Genomic DNA, 16943 nt, shown 5'->3' on the forward strand with positions numbered 1-16943 from the left:
ATTTTAGAAATAATATAAGAAGAACCGATTGTCATATTAAAAATAACTTAACGGTTTTTTATTTATTTTTTTCATTAAATAGGAACAAATTGAACAAAAGATTGCATGCATCAAACTTACATACAATCTACATTGGCAAATTAAAAAAAAATTGAGTAACTCTTGATCGCAAATTTGAAAAAAAAATCTCGAATACAGATAAGTTAAATTCGTTCAGCTGTTTGAATTTTCCTAGAATTTATCTAATTTTTCCATATCATACTTTAAACTTTATTTATTTCCTCCCTTCGGGAATTTCGGAATATAGAAGAGGGGGGGAGGGAAGGGCGGGTGGAATTGTGACAAAAGAATGAATGATTTAATATTTGTTCCGGCTTGATTGTGAGTTCAGAATCAGAATTCAGTGTCTGGGTTCTGAAATCAATTCTGACATCTACTTGAATATCTGTATTTTGAATTCGAGTTTATGTTTTGATTCTAAATTTCTAACTCTGATTCTGGATGGAATCATAAATATCAGGTTTATAACTAAGGAGTGTATTCGAAGAAAATGCTATACTTTGTTTTGTAAATAATTTTTGAATGCATTGATGGAAATTTATGAAATTTTCAGATAGTTATCTGGTAATGTTACGTTTATATATGCAAATTTTTGTGAGTGGTTTTTGAGAAAGCGTTCAATGAAGAAATTTTTCGACTTTAAATTTTGGCTACACGTGTGTGAACAAACTTTTCTTCAAATCAAGGTTTTTTTTTATTACGTTTGCTGTTTCCTGAAACCTGACCTTCAAAAGAACTCAAAATTTTGAATTTGGTCGAAGTTATAACCAATGAAGACAATAGTCCTCCTTCGGCACAAAAACAACATATTTGACTTTTTATTCCAGATCCAATTTAAACAGCGTATAAACTTTGTGAAACCTATTGAAAAGCTTTGCAGAGAAAACGGTTGCATTTGGAAACCGTCTTCTTTGTATTTTTAGCCATTCTTCATGTCAATCGTTATGACAGATTGAGTAGTAAGCAGTTTCCACAGATCGTTTGCCCACTGATCAAACTGACAGGACACTTAGAACAAAAATCGATCATTTTCTGGCTTTTTTTTTCGTCAAATTTAACAGGTTCGCAATACCGCCGATAGGTGGCGAACCTACCATTTTGCCGATTCAAATGCCCAGTAGCAAAATGTACCTGTTTAGCCCGATTTTATCGTTGAAATTGCCTAATTTTTTCGAAAGTTGGTTGATAATTTCTAACTAGGATAACATTTCTTCAAATCGATTGATGCGCACTCTGGAATCGATATTGCGTCCTGTTGGAAAAATTATCCAACAAACGAAATCAACTGTCCAGTCAGTATGGTCAGTGGTTTGCCTCCTCAAGTACTAAACATTAAATTTTTCAATTTTTTATCCTTGTTTATATCCGGGAAATACAGGCTGGAAACCTTCCAGCTGCCTGCTAAAAGAGTTCGTTTTGCTGTTCACTACAAAATTTTCCAAAAATTCTCCCACAAGCAGTCCGAATATTTTGCGCATGATTTGACCACCGTATTTTGTTTATTGTACCGATGGGCAGCTTTCCTACCTTGTAGAAAAGAAATTAGGCATATTTATATGTCAGCTAGACGAACCAGTCAGAAAAAAATGACTTTTTTATCACTTCCTCTATTCATATTTTCGAATTGAGCTTGAAAAAACCTCTCACATTCCTCTCACTTCATGGAATAAATAATCTTCACTTTTATCAAACATATTTTAATAAACATTGGTAACTCTCAGTATGCTTCATATACTTTAGCAAGGACATGTACATCAGTACCACTTCCTGGAGAAAGTTCTTACAAGAAGGAAATTGACATCAATTGGCATTGAGGAATTGATCCAACTCTGAACATTTTTTTTATCAACCGTAGGTTCGCGTCTTAGTTACAAAAGTTCGTGTCTCAAGTCGAATTTCTAAAGCCTAGTCCACACTAGGAGACGATTCGTCTCGAGACGGTCTCAGCGTCTCCCATTTTCTTCGGGAGACACTGAGACCGTCTCAGGTTTCCAACAACAACAACAGACAACAAGTTCGTCTCAGAACAAAAATCGCAGTTCATGTTGCCTAGTGTGGACTAGGCCTAAGACCATACAGAAAGTTTAATTTATGTTTTATTTTCAACATAGGAATTTCAGCCTACTTCAACTTTTCTTCGTGTAGCAAAGTATGTTGCTATGGTTTTAAGTTTGTGTTGTTTTCTTCTGAATGGAAAATAAGGTCCCGATCGACGTTGTATGCTAAAATATCTTCAATTTGAGATTCTACATTTTATTTGAATACTCAATTTGGTACAATCGTTGATGGAAATTTCACTTTTTGGACAATACTGAATATTTCATTAAAAAATTCATAAAAAGGTAACAACTTTATTAAGTACATTGTATGAAACGATTGATCTTAAAATCGACTCTGCAATATGATTTCAGATCAATTGATTATCACAAAACACAACTCAATTGCTTTGAAGCACGTTTGATAAATGGAATCCGCCATTCTCCAAAAACAAATTGAATCTTTCAATACCTTTCATTCAGGCACATTTGATTTTTTGAAAACTGCAAAACATGTTGAACCGATAAATCAAAATCATATTTCGAGTATAAAATTTATCAACGAACTAACTAACTTTTCATGAAAGATATTATGAAAGAAAAAAAAAAGGTAGATGTACTTGTGTTATGGTAAGATTGTTTGATCATTATAATGAGCTTAACAGTTTTCGCCAGAAGCTTTCAAAGAATAAAATCGTCTAAGGTAACTTTGGTCTTCTCGATAGCATTTATTCATGTGTCCTTCAAGTTTTTGGGGAGTTAGTAATATTTCTATTATTATTATATTTGCTTTTATTCAAATTTTAGCCCACTAGCCTCTAGGACTTTTTAATCGATTTATCATGGGAACTTTGGTCGAATAGTAGATTTCCAGATGTTTCTGGGTCTCCTAATGGGACTTTTCTGGATTTTGCTCGATCCTGCCCAAAACATTTAGTCAATGAAGTTTTGGACGCTATCTAAAAAACCACTTGACGATTGTCACCAAATTTTGTTCACGTACACATCACATTATAAGGTAGGTAGCTTCACTAAAAATTTCATCAATTTCCATCGATACATTCAAAAGTTATTCAAGAAACAAAGTATTGCATTTTTGTCGAAAACATTCCTTAAATGCTAGTCAGAGTCATCGAATCCGAAAATAAGCATACCCTCCTATTTACAAGTTTCTAAAAAATATTCATAACGATTTCGTGTTGTAAAGGTGTTTACGACATTATCTTTCTTTTTGTTTTTTTTTCATCGCAGATTCAACTGGAGCATGACCATGGAATCGAAAAGGGATATGATACATTCCACGCGCCTGTCCAACACAAAGTCATTTTTTATTTTTCATATTAGTCAAAATTCATATACGTACATGTACCATTTAAAATTGATTCTTTCGAAAAATTTCAATCTTTTGAAGAAACTTTTAATGTATTTTACAAAATTAAAATCGATTGAGAAATGAAGAAGTTACAACGGGGTAAACGACATTATGTGACGCAACGAAAACGGTGTTGTGGAACAAATTGATTGATCGATTTAAGTAACGTGTTATGTTACGCAACAAAAATCGCTCGTAAAACTACAAAACGCACTTAAATTGAAAACCAAAAATTACAAGTTTATTATCAATTCATAATAAACGTTTTCACAAAATTTCGTCAAATTGTTGTTAAACAGAGCAGAAATGTCCGATACTGTCAAAATTGTTGAAAACGCTGAAAAGTTGCCTGATGTGACGGAACGAAGGAAAAAGGTTTTATCTTGTAAAGCAAGAAAAAAAAAATAATGGATGCAAATTAATGGTTCACTTGAGCAAAGCACGGTGATATATTGTTTGCATGGAATCAATTTAACACCTTAATGTTATTACTAAAATTATTTAAAAAGTTTTTCCGAATGTTGTGACTTAACTTAGATCAAATTTACAGCGATCTTTGTGTTGAAAACTTTTCAAGACTGTTATTATTTCGAAAAGCGAGTTTCAAAATGAATTTAAGGTTCATAAACCATGCGTACACCCACAAATCAGATTTTGATTTTGATTTGAAATTCGTTTATTTGGAAGGGCGCCGTGCGCTATACCGATTAAGCACCCTTAAACACAAATCAGATTCTGCTCCAATAATGACCTTCTTTGGAGGTGGAATTATCGGCAAAAAATTCTATGCCGTACAGGCACTAATAAGCTTTAACATTGCTGACATTGTCCTCCCAGTCCAACCGCATTGCACATGTCTGAAAGAAACCAAATAAAGCATATACCATATCCCATCACAAGACAAAACAGGATGGGAACAATCAGCGAGCAAGGATATTGTCGAATGATGTACCGAGCGCTGTGTGAATATTTAAACCGCCATTTAAAAAAAACATGCTTTGTTTCCAACCAACGGAAATTTAACGTGAAAAAGCTTATTTCGTCAATAACTTAACAACGCGTCGAAACTATGTTTCTTAACATAGTGGAATCGATAGGGAATGGTTGAAAGATGAATTTCCGCCGGACTTCAGTCCCTTAATACTCGATAAAACTGTTTTTATTCCTATTCCTTCGCTATGATGAAATTTCCGCGATGGGGGAATCGAAATAAAAACAGTTCTAGAAGGTTTTAATGAACAAGTCCGGCAGGAATTGTACCCGGGGGATTGCGATACAGATAGAATTTTTTGCATTTGGAATGGTAATGATCAAAATTCCATAACTGCTTCACAATTTGCAACAATTCACATTTTTTCTCTCTCTCTAAGCACTGGTTTCTCTTCATTTTAACTCGAATTCTTTCATTTTCGCGCACAATTAACCACAATTTTTCACAATTTCAATCATTGGCTGCACAACTGGTGTGATCATTGACGTATCTTCGCTTTTTATCTCAGTCCCTCGAATCCACCATGTAATTCATGTCACGTTTTCAGTTATTGATGAAATATGATTTTTTCACGTTCATTCTCATTCGAACTGTATACCGGGCTTTAAGAGGAAGACAAATCATGTTTGATATCTTTCAACTGTTTTGTGCCAATTTTTTCGATTGTACTTGTTTAACTTTGCACTTTGTCGCTTTACCAATTCTGGAGATCCCATAAAGAAATTATTTTTCTATGGAAGATTTCTGACGAATTATGAATGAAGAGCTGTGTTCTCTTGCCGTGAGGATAAAATATAGTTTTTTTTTCTCAGATAAAGTTCTGGTTCATTTTAAATATTTTTAACGTTTTTTAACTTTGTACTAGAGTTTAGGTATGAATTTTGCTCACAGAGGTTTATTGAGTTCGTTTATATGCCACCAATTGCCGGACATTTGAAACAATTCTGATACCATGGTTTCGAGATATTTCCTTCTGCCTACACTTATTTGTTATGGTCATATTTTTCTTTAGAATTTAGATAATCCGCGATGATCCACATAGCTGAGCAAAAATTTAATTTCACTGTTACACTGCACATAGAAAAGTAAAAATTCATCACAATTCTTGAGGATTTGAATGTTTTTATGACGTAGAGGCCATATTTCAGTCATGCTTAGTTGGCATTCAAAACCTGTTCCCATAGAGATTTAAAAACCTGAATAACACCACAATTTTTGTCAATTTCAATTCACTTGATTCCTACCATTACGAATTTCTTCCAACGTTGGCATGTGCAATGGTTTCTCCTCGAAGGGCAGTATCATCGTATCTATGCTAGCCATTTTAGGGGAACAACGTAAACTTTTGTGAACTTCTTAATACAAATCTTCTGCAACCTGCTGCAAACTCAACCCAGTCCTGGCAGAAACTGAACCCGAGAATGAAAGTCACTTTGACATCGCCAGCGCAAATCAACGATGGTATGTATTTGTTGAGCCAATATTTTAATCAAGCAACAGAGAGCTGCACCAGTCTTGGTCAGATCTGTTTTTATTTGCGGTTTGTCTCTATACAGTCGGTTGAAGGGTTTTTTATACTCTACTTGAAGCAGAGAAAATCTTGTTTTTATCATTTGGTAAACAAACTCGATCCACACCCATACATTCGTAGCAATCGGACCGGACCGATACGCCTCAATCAAACACTCTGGCTCTTATCAATGGTTTGTTTTTCAATTGATTATCTACCGGGTCGATAACTTTCTATTGGACTTAACTAGGTTGCACATTTCCTTGTTTAAATAGTTTTGTAGGTAAATAGCATGTTTTTTGTTGAATAAAATGTTCAAAAAGTTATTCGGAGTCTAATGTCTGATTGTGTACGTTGTGCACATGGATGCGTGTGGGATCTGCGCAGGTGCTATAAATTTCATTCATCAACATACCTGCGTGGGTGTTTCTATGCTAGGAAGTTCATCACGGTTTAAACATATTCTTTTTATAAACTTAACTATTTGATTTTTGGATTAAATTTGGAATAACATTCAATTTAACAAATGTATGAACACATTTTATGAACTGATGTTTTTTAAATTAAATTCTCACTATTGATCGCATTTATTAAATGACTTGCAGTTTTCGAATCTAGGTATAATTAACCCTTCATTTCATATATTTTTATTTTTCCCTCAAAATTATTTTAAACAGTTGGAAATTATGTGTAGATAAAAAAAAAAAAATAAAATATAATTTTTAAATTTTTTCATACATTAATTGTTGCAAATTTGTTACTTTATGAAACGAAGGGTTCAATAATGATAGTTGAACAAAGAGTGATTTTTCAATCGCCATCATGGTCAACAACAAAATCGATGTTGATTTTGCGATGTAATCAATAACAGAGATAATAGCCATCTGAAATCACGCGATTCTGCCAGTGTGGTTAAAGTTATACAATACATTAACTCTCTACTGTATGAATTATAAATCCGTTGCGTACTTTTTATTTCGATGGAATAAACCTTTATTGGCCTAACGTAACTAGAAGATTTATGCTAAAATTAACAAAGTTGTTTTTTTCAATAGTTTTAATTAGATGGATAGTGTATGAAACGAGATCAAATTTTTTAATATGTTTTTTAAGTCTTATGATTACACATTGAGTTTTGAATACATTCAATTAGTTTCAAATAATTAACAGAAATAAATTAATTTAGCTAAAAAACAGAAAAATTCAAAAGATCATATTCAATGTTGATTTTTAATTTTTACAATCACGAACCTTTAATTCGAACTATGATTTTTATCTCTAATTTTAATAAAAATAAAGCGAATAACGATTTTTTTTTAAATTTAAAAACTGCTTTTCTAGATATTTTCGGTTTCATGAGAAAATATTTAGAAATTTACTGCTGTGTTTAAGATATGTTTTTATGTACGAATGTATGGTTCCCCCATATCGGCAGCAAGGTCTAGCCTATTTCTGTGTGGCTTGGCCTTCGAATTGCTTAATAGACTTAGTCGATTTGGGGTCATTTTTGAATTTCTCAAACCCTGGGGTCTTAAAAGCTTCGTTTTGATCCAAAACTCATCCGTGATTTTTTGCAGATTTTTTAAGTAACGTTTACATAAGTAAATATGAACTTTTAGGTTTATATGGGAAAATTGAATATGTATTTTGTACTGAAAAATCATCATCATTTTTGTTTCTTCTGTGGAACCGAGCCTGCTAATGGTTTTGTGCCAATTTATAAATTTCTTACCGGAAATTTTCCGCTGAAAAACTTTATCGAATATCATAACTTCGTATCTTTTTAGACAAAAAAATTATTAGCTCTTTAACAGGTGTACGTCTTTTGGCATTGATGAAATAGAAATTCAATTGACAGCACTGCCTAGCAAAGTATTGCAAGACCACTTTTCATGCCATACTTCGTGGGACACAAGCAGTGATGTCAATTGAATTCATGGTTTATCAATCAAAAAAGACGTACACCTGTTAAACAGCTAATAACTTTTTTGTCTAAAAGATACGGAGTTATGATATTCGACAAAGTTGTTCAGCAGAAAATTTCCTTGAAGGAATTTATAAATTGGCACAAAAATCATTAGCAGGCTCGGTTCCACAGAAGAAACAAAAATTAAGTCGATTTTTCAGTATAAAATGTTCAATTTTCCCATACAACCCTAAAAGTTCAAATGTAAACTCATGTAAACGATACTTAAAAAATCTGCAAAAAATCATGGATGAGTTTTGGACCAAAACGAAGCTTTTCAGACCCCAGGGTTTGAGAAATTCAAAAAAGACCCCAAATCGACTCAGTCTATTGCTTAACCCCTTCCCTGAGAGTCCAGAAAAAGCAAGCGAGGTATATTACTTTACACTCAAAATTTTAAAATCTCAACTAAATCTGGACGATTTAGTAAGGTTATTTGGGAGAAAGAATTTTGACTCAGAACTGATGCTAAAATCTCAAGAACTAGTCCTAAATTCAAAATTCTACTACACTACAGTTTAAAAAAAAATCACTTGTTGATAGAAATTCAGTTTTTATTTTACAAATGTTCAAGAATCGACCAATAAACAGACCTTTAATATGTAGGTACCTTAAAAAAACGTTCATTTTGGAAGAGTGAATATGTTGAATATGTTGATCAAACGAAGATTCTCGTTTTTTGTATACCAAAGTGCAGTGTTCGGCATCGCTAACTGAAAAATTAGCGCCGCTAATTAAATCGTTAACTCATACAAAGTTAGCGATCGCTAATTAAATACGCTAAATGTGCCAAAAAAGTTATCGCTTTAAGCTTAAAGCGCTAATCGCTAATCGCTAACTGTTTATTTACCATCATTAAGGCCAGAACAAATATCAAATTTTTCTTTAGTCACGCACTTCCCCCTTTCGATTTTTCCAAGTCTCCAAGGGGGGAATTAATGAAGTTTTGAGTATTTAATTTAAAATTAGATAAATTTATCGTATTTTCATAAAATTATATGAGCAGAACCAAAACTGTCAAAGATAGGAGTTTTAAAGAGTCTCTGTATTCTATAAATTAAAACAAACGATTTTTGAACAATTAAAGACAGAGCAAAAGAACAGAATGTGGAAAATGGGAGCTATATCCCTCATTTTTTTTAATTTAAATTTTGGTTAAAAATTTACTCGATTTATCGGTTTTGTGCAAAGTAGATAGTATGCAATTTTGTTGCAAATAATCTTTTGTGAAATTCATTTTGTTTGTTTGTTTTGGCATTATCTTACATAATCCTCATTTAAAATCTTTAACCTGTTTTCCCCTTTTTCAAATTTGCAGGAGCATTGTCAAACGTGAACATTTATACAATTTCTATTTAAACTTAAAACGAAGGCTACAATAGTGATTTTATCTTATTTCTATATGAACTGATCTGTAAAATCTCTAAAAAACTGTATTGTGAAAAGTTAAAAGCTCAACCACTTGAAAACAAATGCTGATGAAGAGTTGTGGAAAATAGTTTTATATTGTTTAACACCTTTTATTGTTATCTTCTTCTGTAAAAGTTGCTTAAAAAAGTGCTTATAGAGAGAAAAGTGACACTAAATACACCTTTTCTCTAGCTCCAATGAATCCAATTAAGCAATCAGAATGATGCACAATGTCACTTTGACTTGATTAATGAAAAAAAGTTTATTCTATCACTAAGAATTCGAGAGATTGATACAAATATATGGGAGTTAGCGATCTTCAATTAGCGGAACCAAAAAATAGCGGAACTTTTAAATTCGCTAAATCAATCCAAACTTAGCGGCAAAATTAAACCGCTAACAAAAAGTTAGCGGACTAATTAGCGAATAGCGGATTAGCGCTTTTGTGCCGGACACTGCCAAAGTGTTAAAAAAATCGACTTATGAGCTCCTTAAAAAATCTCCTGTTATAAATGTCATTGATTTAATGACAATAGCACACTTGTTGTTGAATAGCAGAGAATTTAAAGAAATTTTTCAATTATTAATCTTGATCTTCTCCATATCAGCACAAGATTGCCAGTAGGTAATAAATTGAATGATTTCATACTGCGTTCAAAAAGCAAATATTTAAAATAAGTTTTTGACCTAACAATTGCTTTGTATTTATAACTGATTATGTAATAGAATAATGAATTATGATTCTGATCTCTGGAGCTTTTGGAATTCTTGATTTATTGATTTGCTTTTGAATTTCAAGCTTTTATTAACTGAAACGAATTTGATTTTGGAAGATTTGGTCTTCCTGAATTAAAAACATTTATCAGATTTAGCTTATCAACGCTTATCATCAAATCACTTAAGTATGGCGCGTGGAAATTAAAAAGATCCAAAATTTAGGAAAATTTCAATAGTTAAGATAACTTTTTTGACATCATTAAAAATGCCCTAGAGTATTTGATACCATCAACTGGGACAACATGCACCATTTTTCAACTGCAGTGGCTTCTAAAAAACCCACGTCCACAGAAAATCATACAACTTATGAATCAAAAGTTTTGAGTTAGTGGGACATCGAACTGACGTAGTCAGAAAAATTATTGGCCTCTTCAGTTATTTTTAATTTTTTTTAAAACATGCAGTTTTCACTACATTTAGAAAAAGGGGTAACTTGCAACAACCTTTTATTTTAATGAAAAATCTAATGAAAACGTATGTAAATGTATAGTTTTTGATGCCATATAAGCCATAACGCATAAAAACACCAATAGCAGTAATTTATGGTTCTGTGTAATGTGTAAACTAATTTTTACATTTTTTGTAAACCAAAGTATATTGCATACATTTAGGGGTCAGAAATATTACAAAAAATCTACTAGCTGAAGTCATAAAAATAAATGTTTAGATGAATGAAATTTTAATGCAATCATAGCTTAAGGTGTGAAAAATTATGTCATCATGATTTTGTATTCATTAAAAGATAACTCGATTACTTCATATAAAAATAGATATTATATCAGTGCTCTGTCATACAAATGTTGCATCTAATTCCGCTGTTGCATAATGTCCCATTTGACGGTTTTAAAGATTTTAATTCATTCGGCAGTTTGGTTGAAGACCGGCCAATTATTTGACTTGTCGCTTCAAAAAATATCAATAGTTCAATTTAGTTTAGATTTTGTCTGAAATTCCGTCAAAATTCCCATTTTTTGCAGATTTGAAAAATACTAACGAGAAAAATACTTCGACCACTTTTTTCTGAGAAGAAAATCTCTCACAGTCTTTGGAAAAGTTGATTCTCGAGTTAAAAACTCTACCTTCAAAAAAATGTTCTACAGTTTTGTCAAAAATATACATACATTTGTTTAAAAAAAAAATACATACCTATTTTCAAAAGTTATCCGAAAACTAAGAAGTGTACTCGAAAAAAATGCAACACTTTGTTTTGCTAATAACTTCTGCTTGCTTGAATGAAAATTGACGAAATTTTCAGTGAAGTTATCTACTAGTGTAATGTTTACATGTCCAAACATTTGTGACGTTCTGTCATGTGGTTTTTTGAGATATCGTCTAATACAGAAGGTCATTGAATTAATTTTTTGGACATTCGACAACTCGACTAAAATTCATATGGCAAATGGTTCAAGGAGTCCTAGAGGGTCTAAAAGTGTGCTTTTTCACTCTAATTTTCACTATTCCTGAAGTGAAGCTGATTTAATCTATGAAGGTAGGGAATATTAGAGGTTTTATCAAGCGCAGTTCAATAATTTCGATTGGGTAAATAAAAAAAAAGTTATTACTAGTTCATCTAGCTGACTACACCTGACTTTATTTCTGCAAGAAAAAAAGCTGCCCGCCGTAGAAATAAACAAATAACGATAGTTAAATCGTGTGCAAAATATTGGTACCGCTAGCGAGGAGATATTTTGAAAAATTATGTAAAGGACAGCAAAACGAACACTTTAGCGGACACCTGTCAGGATTTCACCCAGAAATGGTGACGAGTCTCACCTGGATATTTTGGAGATAAACAAAGAGTGAAAATTGAAAAATTTAATGTCTTGCATTTGATGATGATGATGGATCTGGAATGGTGCAATTACTCGAAAATAGAGGTGGAGTGATTAATATGTAGTTAAATATTTTGGTTTTGTTTCGAAGGAGGACAATCTGCTAATATTGTCATAACAGCGATCAAATTGAAAGTTTTGTTTAGTTTTTAAGATCAAGCTTCAGGAAACAGAAAACGTAATAAAAAATAGCCTTGATTTAAAAAAAGGGTAGTTCATAGCATGGACTTATTGATGGCGCCCAAAAACTAAAGTCGACGAACTTCTTCATTGGACGCTATTTCAAAAACCACTTGGCAGATCATCACAGAAATGTGCACATTTGAACAATACATAACTAGGTAGTGTGTGGGGCCGATCTGTTAGCCACACGCACACTGCCTTGACCAGTGTTGAGAGTGTCGGCTTTGTCGGAGTTTAATCCGATTCTCGCTCGCCGTGTACGTGCAGCAGAGAGCGAGAATCGGATTAAACTCCGACAAAGCCGACACTCTCAACACTGGTCAAGGCAGTGTGCGTGTGGCTAACAGATCGGCCCCACACAGGTAGCTTCACTGAAAATTTAATCAATTTCTATCCATGCATTAAAAAATTATTTACAAAACAAAGTGTTGCATTTGTTCGAGTATTTACACGCCTTAGAGATAATAGAAAAAAAATGAATATTAGGAATCAGCACCCCAAAGTTATTCTTTCATATTCTTTGCTTCTTTGAAAATGTAGACTTTGTTGCCTTGTTTAAGAATTAAGAAAAAAATGAAATGAAGCATCAATATCCGAAAGCACAAGGCAAAAAAAATCTCATTTTTCCGAGATGTCAAAAATTTGAAAGCTGATTTGACTAATTTGTGGATACTGAATTTAAAAGCGCATTTAATTTCATTTACTCAACTCTCGTGTCTGAGGTTCATTAGTAACATTTGAATATACGAAACTCGTTTAATAAATTTGTGCACTTTAAAAAAGCTGTAAAAAATATCTGAGAAAAAAAAATCGTTTTGATTTTATTCCAGTTTTGGATTTCCGTAGGTATTATTTATTTATAACACGTTACCACCTTGGGGCATTCGTGTCTACAGGATTTTTGTAGGAATTTGATGAAATTCCAAAAAAAAAAAATCCATCCAAAATGATAATTGCAGTATTCAACAATGGTGTAAATAAAATTAAATTTTTAATATAAAAAAATTTCAAACGTTCTTCAGTGATGTTAGAAATAGTTGAATGTAAATTTTTCATTGAAATTAAAAAAAAAACAGGATTACATTGTAGTGTCCTACTGGGCACACTGGTGTAATGAAGAGAGAAAAGCTGAGCATGAATAATAAAGGTGCATGAGCAAGCGGGCATTGCCTTGTGTTACCTCCAGCTTAACACTTGTGTTTTATTTAAGTCCGGACTTATCAGTTGGCGACGAGTGAAAAGCGAATAATTTTATTTTTACTGCAAAAAAGTGATTAAAGTTGAGTTGTGCATAAAATTTAGACAACAACTGTTGTCGCGTGAAAAATTTGTATCGGCTGATTGGCTAAATTATTCTGTACTGCACCGAGTCACAATTGACCGGAGCAGCTGCTTTATAATATCATCTGTACGGTAAAGTGGAACCTCCTAATATAAAACAAAACCCTTTAAACAGAAAATTGGATCTTTTTTTAAGTCTCGCGCGAATTACCATTTTGATTTTCGAGTGGAAACAAAGCATTTTGGAGTGTATAGTGATATTGTGAAATCACATAAAAGCTATATTGTTCGATTTCTTATTTTTCATCCCCAACAGAACCTAATTGTTCCCGATTACAATTAGAACTTCAACTGAAGTTAGAAACCTCTCAAAGAGAGTGAGTGCTAAAAGGGTTCATCTGAGTTCTAAACAACAGCTGTGTATCCAGTCATAGATCTCACGCTGAGTGGCAGTCGGTGCATCATAAGTGCATTTCAAGAGCTGGTAATACAGTGGTGAATAATTTCATAATTGGATTTTCAAGGTAAGCTGTTTCAAAACTATTTTTGTTGAATCGAAGTTCGATTGAATTTCTGGAAGCACACGATTCTTGTTATTCCCAATCCGTTATGGCAGAAGCTGGTTCGCATTCTAATTTAGCAACGTCAATCGAACCATACAGAAGAGGAACTTCCTTTTCTGATTGGGTTGAGCGACTTGGTTATTGTTTTTTGGTTAACAAGATATCAGAAGACGACAAAAAAGCTCATTTTATTACTCTGGCTGGGCCGTTTATTTTTTCTGAGCTAAAGCTTTTATTCCCCGGTCCTGGAAAACTTTCGGAGGCGACATTTGCACAGATAGTGGCCGCTTTAAAAACGCGAATCGACAAGGTCGATGACGAGGTGTCGCAACGTTTAGCCTTCAGTGGGCGTTTCCAGGAGCCAGGTGAGTCTGCAGAGGATTATTTACTCTCATTAAAGCTCATGGCAGAGTTTTGTAATTTTGATGGGAAGGACAAGACGATTCGTGATAGACTTCTGTTCGGCGTAACAGATATACCGCTGAAGCAGTTATTGATCAAAGAACCCAACTTAACATTGAGTGTAGCGGAGAAGATAATAGCTGGGTATGAATTAGCGCGGAAGCATACAAGAGTTATGGAACATAGCCAGGCGCAAACAGCTGCTGTAGGAGTTGTGGGGTCTATGAGGGTGCCGGTTAAAAATCGTCTGGGTGCTAGACTGGTGAGGCGTGAACCGTATCGCTCAGATGGGGCGCAAAGTTATGGATACAGCTATAAGCGCGACCGTCAACGTGATGAGACTAAGGAGAGAAAATATTACCCGGGACAGCGTAGACCAGACTACGATCGCATCACATGCAGTTTTTGCAATCGTAGGGGTCATCTAGTCCACAAATGTTTCGAGTTGAAGAACCGGAAGAGAGATGCAGTGAAGTATGCGGATGCGGTTGAAGATGTAGAGCCTAGACCCTCGGGACTAGCCACAGATAAGCAGCTGAGTAAAATGCTCAACCGTTTAAGAGCGGCAAAGTCGGATTCGGAAAGTGATTCAGATACAGGTACTAGTTGGAAGCGTTCGCATAATGGTCCATCGTACCCAAATAAGGATCCCGGCTCGTCTGGACAATTCCAATAGGCCGAACGTTAATATTAGAACCTCTCATTCCAAGGACAATGAAGTGGGTCAAGCAACTGCAGAATCCAACAGCGAAGAAGAGTTTCTCGGATTTCCGGATGAAGTGAATGAGAAGAGGTTGAAAAGAAAAAGAAAAGCGATAGATCTTGGTGTAGAGTTGCGCAGATCAAGCAGAAATAAGAGAAAAAAAGTGCTTTCAGAAAATAGTAATATATGATGAAAGAAAGTGTAGCGTAAGCAAGAAGATAAATAATAACTTTTAAAGAAGGAAGAGCTGTAGTGTCCTACTGGGCACACTGGTGTAATGAAGAGAGAAAAGCTGAGCATGAATAATAAAGGTGCATGAGCAAGCGGGCATTGCCTTGTGTTACCTCCAGCTTAACACTTGTGTTTTATTTAAGTCCGGACTTATCATACATTACTTTTTAAAGCATTGTATCTCAGAGATTAGAAACAAGATAATTAAAAGACTTTAAAACAGTTTTAAGTTCTTATATACGTTTATTATTCTATCAGCTACCAATGACTGATTACAGTGGGTAAACAATAAAATTTTCATGAGGGTACCAAAATCTGACAAAATATTTGAATTTTTGACGTCAAAATCTTTAAAAATCAGTCATTAAAACATGTGCACCTAAAATATTGTTATTTTGTGTAGTTATACTATTCTATGATTGCTATTTACAGTCAACTTTTCTGTGAAATCTGAAACTAGATTATATTTTTTGATTTTAATTACCATTATGTATATGATCTGGAAACTATATTGACGATATGATTGTTTTGAATCCGAGTAAGTCAAAAATCACGCCCAGATCTTTCGAGCGATTGCCCCGTTGCAAAAAAAAATCGAATGATAACGAGATAGTTTAAATTATTATAGTGAATAGTGAGTATTATCAATTGTGAAGCTTATTTTGAAAGTTTATCGCCAAAGCACTCATTTTGTGTTTGTTTCATACGTAGAACTGCTTGACTTTGAAAACTCTAAATGAACATAGTATTTATAATACTCACATACACATTATTGTTGCATGTAACATTTTTACTTTAATTATCCGTAATATTATATATTCTATTTGTACTTCACAGTAGCTGTATTTTCATTACTTTTTTGGATGAGCGTCATATAAAAAAATGTGTGTGTAACCCTCCCTAAGGATCGCGCATGGTGAAAACAAATTTTTGAAATTTATTTGTCGAAGCACATTATCGGCGTTCAATTCGAATAACAAATTTAGTATATTTTTACGAAACAAAATAAAAAAATACTTTTTGGACGCAAAAATCTAAATTAAATTTGAGATTTTTGTTCGATTTACCAAATAAGGGTAACAGAATCAGGAAAAATCCGAGCAGTTTTCTCCAATATCCGGGCGTTCGGGACGGACCGGACTCGTTTCGAAACTTTTATTGAAAAACCGGGCAAGTATTTTTTGATCGCTTGATTGAAGGATGACAAAAAACTTCAACTTAAAGGTTTTTTCTCTATATTTCAACCTCAATGTTTAACCTGTGGAAGGATACATAATACTTAAAACGCCGTCCTTGAAATTTTTACCCGTCACACTTCCTGGTGTGTCAATTTGACACTCCTGACTAAAACTAATATATCTATCAACAAGAACTGAAAACTGAAGTGTATGTTCAGGGACGGATGAGGGAAGTTTCTTCGAGTTTCAGGAATAATTGTTACAAGTTACTAATGGCTTCCACTTCATACCCCGGAATAATTTGTTGTTATAACATGTGAAATCTTACTGCCTATTGGCAACAAATTGTGAGAATATGCAGCATAGCATCTGCATTTATCTGCATTCGAGAATTACAATAAATTTGATATTCAAATACTCGCAATGAGCACAGGAAAGTTAACAATTA

The sequence above is a fragment of the Uranotaenia lowii genome, chromosome 3, assembly GCF_029784155.1.
Source record: "Uranotaenia lowii strain MFRU-FL chromosome 3, ASM2978415v1, whole genome shotgun sequence".
Classification (NCBI taxonomy): Eukaryota; Metazoa; Arthropoda; class Insecta; order Diptera; family Culicidae; genus Uranotaenia; species Uranotaenia lowii.